Genomic DNA, 7,317 nt, shown 5'->3' with positions numbered 1-7,317 from the left:
TCTTTACGGTATTGACATTCTTTCCCCTCTGGATACTTGCCTTGATCAAGCAGTATTGTCCCCACTGGGTCTTCCCTTTCTTTTTGGATATTTGCTCCGAGTTAGCAACTTTATCCTCTTTTGATTGGTCATCTTTTGCATACCTAGTCCTGGTACCCTGATGCCTTTCTTTTCGGTCGATTATTCATTTAACAACCTACAACCCGGTTATGGATAATCTTCCATGCGAGGTTATTATCTACGTTCTGACGGCTATAGATAATATATCTCATGCACTCTTTGGTCAATCTTTCGATTGTTATCACCAGCAGAGTAAGATTCGTATTCCTTGTGGAATCGGATGTTCATCCTTTAACAAGTTTGCCTTCGCTTTCTTCAGGATGTTTTCGGTCGATTATTCATTTGACAACCTACAACCCGGTTATGGATAATCTTCCATGCGAGGTTATTATCTACGTTCTGACGGCTATAGATAATATATCTCATGCACTCTTTGGTCAATCTTTCGATTGTTATCACCAGCAGAGTAAGATTCGTATTCCTTGTGGAATCGGATGTTCATCCTTTAACAAGTTTGCCTTCGCTCTCTTCAGGATGATGTCGGTCGATTATTCATTTAACAACCTACAACCCGGTTATGGATAATCTTCCATGCGAGATTATTATCTACGTTCTGACGGCTATAGATAATATGTCTCATGCGCTCTTGGGTCGAAGTCGTCCTCCCCAGTCGAGTAAGATTCGTATTTCTTGTGGAATCGAATGTCCATCCTTTAACAAGACTGCTTTTCTAGCCCTCTTCAGGATGTTGAGTGTTTTGGAACACAAACCAATTCACGCTTTGGCACTCAGGCCAATCTTTCCGGTATTCAGACCGAAGAAGTTTCCGACGATCAGGTCGATGTACTTATGTTTTTTCCGGTATTCAGACCGAAGAAGTTTCCGACGATCAGGTCGATGTACTTATGTTTTTTCCGGTATTCAGACCGAAGAAGTTTCCGACGATCAGGTCGATGTACTTATGTTTTTTCCGGTATTCAGACCGAAGAAGTTTCCGACGATCAGGTCGATGTACTTATGTTTTTTCCGGTATTCAGACCGAAGAAGTTTCCGACGATCAGGTCGATGTACTTATGTTTTTTCCGGTATTCAGACCGAAGAAGTTTCCGACGATCAGGTCGATGTACTTATGTTTTTCCGGTATTCAGACCGAAGAAGTTTCCGACGATCAAGTCGATGTACTTATGGCACTCAGGCCAATTTTCCGGTGTTCAGACCGAAGTGGCATCTAGGCCAATTTCCGATTTTCGGATCAACATCAAATCTCTCATACACCGATGCTCAGTATTCAGACTGACGAGCGGCGCCCAGGCCGTGGTTATCCCTGTGTTGCCATTTATTTTGGTATCCAGGTCGACGTTTCTGTTTCGGTATTCAGGCCGATGTCTTCTTTCCGTTCCAGACGGATTTTTTCTTTCAAGACTGTTCCTTCGCCGATTCTAACAGGCGCTGTTTTTATTTCCCCAGCAGGGTGCAAATTTCTACGGTTCTTTTGTATTCAATCCCTGTTTACCCTGAAAGTCTGACAACCGATGCTCTCATCCATTCGGGTTCCCAGCTGATTGAATAGGGGCAGCTGTAGCACCTCAAATTTGCACCTATCATTGTACATACATTTTCATATTAGGTCATAGCATATCATGGTCCATTGCATAGCATTGCATTGTCCCTGTTGCCTCAAGTGCAAGCAAGTCAAGGAATTAGGTCAAACTGATCAGGAGATCAGTCAACCAAGCAAGCAAGGGTGTTTCTCAAGGAGCCAAGGCCCTAGGGTTTGTCCATCATGCTCACATGTCTTGGGGGTCCATTTGAAGTGTTTAAGTCAAGGGTTGGATGTTCAGAGGTCATCAGTTCATGCACAGTCAGTCAGAAACCCTAGAAAGTCAAACTTGGTCAACTGTGGTTGATTTTATGGTTTTGATGGATGGATTTGGTTTGAGAGAGCTTATTCATGTCCCAATAGGCCTCATATATCATGACAATCAACATCATTGAAGAATCTGAAGCCAATCAGAAAATTTCCAAAAATAGAAACTGGACCTGTAATTTTAACTGCCAAAAATGGAAACTTCTTGATCCCAAACTTACATCATGATACAAGCTTAGAATGAATTTTTGCCCAACATGAAAGTTGAAGATCTTGTTCTCCCATTTCCAAAAAGTCCAAGAACTCTCAATTCGCATGCATGGTTGTCAAGATATGATCAAATCATTTTCACAAATTCTTGAACTTCAAAAGGCCATATCTCTCAAACCATTTGGCCAAATTGGGTGGGGTTTTTTCCAACAAGTCACATTTGATCCCCTCTTTCCAAATATGTCATCATCATTTACCAAAACATCACCAATCAAAATGGCATTTTTGGAGTGGCATGAATTAATTTCAAGTGTAGTAAAAAAATGGACTTTTGAAATAACCATTTTCCATCACTTTGGCCAATGGAGATTGTTCAGAAATTGTATTTTGGACATGTTACAAGCCCAATTTCGTGCACTTTCATGCACCTCCATGCAAATGGTTGGTTTGTTAGCAAATTGGTCAAAAACACTCCATAAACCAAATTTCCAATTACCACTTGATTAATCTTGTTTAGTAATGTTAAACAGAACATATATACCTCATTTGGAGTCTGAAAAAAACCCTAGCACACTACACAAAAACAGAAAATGGCATTCTCTCTAAAATTCTCATTTTGCTCCATTTGAATTTTTTTTGAGAATCTTCATAGAACTTGCACTGATCTCTTTTGTTCCAACATACACAAACCTTTGGGAGGTGAATTGAAGCTAGAAATCACCCTTTTCGTGCTGTTTTTGTTTGAACTGTTACATTGAGCATTTTCATGACAGTTGGAATTTTAAGAAAAACCAAGCATTATTGAACTTCAATCCTTCATCCATTCGTCTACTGGAGTATTGAGGAGCTTCTGTTTTTGTCATTCAAGGCTAAAACCCCAAACCCATCACTGCCATGGATAAAGCTTCAGAAAAAGGTCAAAATTCGCGTGGCTTATTTCTTGTTTATAAGCATATAATCATGAAGTTCCTTTCACCCTGATTCTGTTGACATAAATTTTGTGGAAAATGGTGCAATATTGGTGAAGTTATACGAATTTAAAGGTTGAATGTTCATGGAGTTTTTTGTTGATTTGCCTTAATCTTTAGGAATTAGAGAAAGATAATGGTATATTTGTGATCCTGAGATCAAGACGGAACTGTTGGTATAATTGGTTTTAATTTCTGCACTTTTTTTACGAAAGTATACTGTTCATCGCCGCCGTCTCCATGAGGGAGACGGTTGTTTCCTCCACTGGAAACAGGGCCCGCGGCCGCCTGCAAATGACCAGGCCAGGGCTGATGTGTGCAGCCACGTAGGCGTGTAAGTGGCGGAATGACTGGTCCAGGGGCGCTTGACCATCCACGCGTACAGGGTCCCGTTGACCAGGCGATTGGAACGCAGCGTTCCACTTGAATTTCGCCAGAATTACACAACTGCCACTCCGTTTCATTTTATTTAATTAAATCCAATTAATTCATTTATTTTCTCATTTTTATTTCATTTGATATGCTCAACTTGCAAAAATCATATCATCATCATCTTTGATCCAAATTTAGTGGGAATTTTTGCATCATCTTCATCATGATCCCTAGTTTTTTATCATTATTTTTCCAGAATTTTTTGGTCAGTGAATTTTAAATGGCATTAGGGTTTGTAGAATGTGACCAAATATTGTACATCTTGCCAAATCTTTTGTGAAATTGTGATGCATTATCCGTTTGATCTGAAATTTTTTGTGGTTAATCTACACTCATCCATGGTTATTTTGATGTAGAGTTCTTGAATTTATCATATTTGGTTGTTGAGATATGAATTTTTGAAGTAGGGTGTGACAATTTGTGTCACACCAATGATATGCAATTTCATGATTTTTGTTGACATACTTCCTGACCTCCAATTGATGTGAAATTTTGCATGAACCTTCTCTCATATGTCTAGTTTATGTGTCAATTTTCTTGGATTTAAATATGCCATTTCTTATTTGTTTGAGATTTTTATTCCCTGCCTAGTCAAATGTTGACTTTGTGTGACACATCTTGCCATTCCATTTGGGAAATTCTCATATCTTATTGGATGATCATGAAATTTCACATGTGCATACTAGACATCTTAAGCTTTGCATTGGTGTTAATCCCATTCATTTCTCATCTGTTTTCATTTAATTATGATTTTTTGAAGTTGATACATGTTTGTTTGACTTCTTTGTGCTTGCTTGAATTGGTTTTGACTTTCTGATTTTAATTGACCATCTTCCCATGATCCAATTGAGCTGAAATTTCATATGCATGTCATGTGTTGGATTTTGATTGAGCATGAATTATTTGGTGATTTTTGGAATTGATTATGTTTGGTTTTGAGCTAAGTCTTGCTGTTGACTTCATTGAGCATGTTCAAATTTGCTTTGACTTTATGATTTTCATTGACTGCCTTCCACTTGTCCAAATGTGATGAAATTTTACATGCTTACCATGATAGGTGTTAGGATTGATCATGATTTATTTGGTGATTTTTGAAAATGTTTGAGTTGACTTTTGATGCAAGTCATTCTGTTGACTTCTTTGAGCTATCTCTTGCCATGCTTTGACTTCTTTTGCTTGTGAATTGATGATGATGCATGATTTGAACTTGTGACTAATTGAGCTTGCTTCTTAAGTGTTTGAACTTGATTTTGGTTGACTTTCATTTGCTGTTTTGACTTTTTTCATTCTCTTTTGACCCTAGGCTTGCCCTAGTGGTCCTGGTACTCACTTTTGAGTTTATGTTTTCAGGTTGAACACCAAATGACCAATGAGATCAATTTCTTTTTGATTAAGCTTGATTGTTTATCATGAGTTAACCTATGTTTTGTAGGTGGCTTGACTCATATGGTTTGAGTCTTGTGCTTTGCACATTGGTCCCTCTGTGTTGACTGTTGTTTCCCAATTCCTTTTGCCTTAACTGTTGAAATGTGTACTGATCTGTTTGACCATTTCAGGTACCATTAGTTGCTTAAGTTCTTTGAACTTGCTTTGCTTTGCTATTTAGCAACTTGCTTGAGGTATAATTCCTTTTTCTTCATGTAGTCTGGAAGACCTGGCCTGTTACTTGGCCAGGCAACTGTCTGAAGTCCTCCTTAAGAGGCAATGTTTGTGTATGTTTAATTTGTCCTTGTACAGAGTCAAAGACCTCCTAAGTGAAGAGGCAATTGGCAGAACCAAGGGATAAGCAACCTATCCCCTGCTATTCAGTGTGTCTTCTGTTTTGCTCACACCACTGTGTTGATGCATTACAGATAAAACCCAAGATCTTGTGCAATTGCACAGTTGAGTCAGTATCAAATGTGTAGAAGGGTTCCCACTTTCTGAACCCACACATTCTTGTCAAATGCTCTCCCTGGCCAGGGATAGAAGCAATGAGGCACACCCCTCATCTCCTTTCATCTGCTTCACCTTGGCTCTCAATGTCAAGGTTAAGAGCACCTTTACCCAATTCCAGAGGTTTGTTTGTTGAGGTTGATATGACCCCTCGACTAAAACCTAACCCTTGTGTGAGCCTCTTGTGTGCATATAGTGTGTGCTACCTGTGCTTGTGTTTGTTTGACTTGCTCCCTGTGCAAGTTAGGTTTAGTTTAGACTAATCCTTGTTTTCTTTCGCCCTCGTTGCGATCCTTTCTCTCGCCCTCGTTGCGATCGAGCCTTTTCCTTTCTCTCGCCCTCGTTGCGATCGAGCCTTTTCCTTTCTCTCGCCCTCGTTGCGATCGAGCCTTTTCCTTTCTCTCGCCCTCGTTGCGATCGAGACTTTCCCTTTCTCTTGCCCTAGTTGCAATCGAGACCTTTGTCCCTCCGTAGCCGAACTACGGCAACTCTGATTCTCATGTTCAGATGAGATACGTAGGCACGAGATGCGATGTCTTGTCGAGTTTGACTAACAACTAACACTAATTCTCTTCTCTCGCCCTCGTTGCGATTGAGATCTCCCCTTTCTCTTGCCCTAGTTGCAATCGAGACCCTTGCTTCCTGTGCAAGTTAGGTGTGTGTGTGGCTTGCTTCCTGTGCAAGTCATGACTAGGATAGGTTGGCCCTTGTGCCAGTTAGCTAGAAACCTTAACTTAGGGTCGACTTTGCATGACAACATCTAGGCTCGAGTCGTAGTCTCCCTAGTGTTGTGTCTCCCTCTGTTATCTGGTTAGGCTAGTCCTTTTTCCCTGCGTAGGGGAACTACATCGCCCAGATCTTCACACCAGATGAAGTATGTAGGCAGGAGATTGAGCTGATCTCTCCGGGCGCCCTTTTTCTTTTTGTGTGTGTTGTTTGACAGTTGCTAGGCTCGAGTGCCTGACTCCTTAGCAATTTGTTGTCTGTTTGTTTGAGTGTGTGCTTGACAGTTATAGGCTCGAGTCCCCGACTCCCTATTAACTTGTTATGTTGTTGTGTGCTTGGAAGCCGATGTAAGTCCATCGAGTGGCATTTGGGTTCCAGTGTGTGTGTGTCTTGGTTCGGATGCTGATGTAAGTCCAGCGATTGGCATTCAGGCTCCACGTTCGCCTTTGCCTGTGTTTGTTTGTGTGCGTGTTAGCCGAGCTACGAATGCTCTGATTCTCCTTCGTCCAAGGAGATACATATGCATAGGATGCGACATCCTAACGAGCATGTGTCGTTTCCCCATTCCGAACTACTTCGACTCTGATGTCTATGCCTGATAGACTAAGTAGGCCCAGGATACGATATCCTGCCGAGTCAGTTTCAGTCAGTTTTCTTGTGTCTCTTTCAGCCAGTGTGTGTGTGTGAGCAGTGTTTTAGCAACCATTTTCCTTCCTTTTGTGCGTGGATCCCGTAGAGTACTACGGATGCGTAGGGGTGCTAATACATTCCCTTCGCATAACCGACTCCCGAACCCATTCTCTTTGGTAGCGAGACCATGTCTTTTCCCAGGTTTACTTCGAGCGTTTCCTTTCCCTCTTTTGGGATAAATAACGCACGGTGGCGGCTCTGTTGTTTCTTTTTTCCCGCCGGTTTTTCGCGTGATGCGACACCTACCTCAAGTGCTACATAAGACTTTTCATCTTTTATAGCCATCTCCCATCTCACTCTTATCTAACCCTAAGCCCGTCATTTCTTCTTCCTCACAAAGATCCTGCAATCATGGTTATAAATAGGTAGGGAACTAACACTTTTGGAAAAGATAAGAAAACAACGAAGAAGTCCAAGAGACCTACAGAG

This window comes from Lathyrus oleraceus, chromosome 5 (assembly GCF_024323335.1).
Source record: "Lathyrus oleraceus cultivar Zhongwan6 chromosome 5, CAAS_Psat_ZW6_1.0, whole genome shotgun sequence".
Lineage (NCBI taxonomy): Eukaryota > Viridiplantae > Streptophyta > Magnoliopsida > Fabales > Fabaceae > Lathyrus > Lathyrus oleraceus.
The sequence above is the reverse complement of the archived record's forward strand: the minus strand, read 5'-3'. Positions refer to the sequence as shown.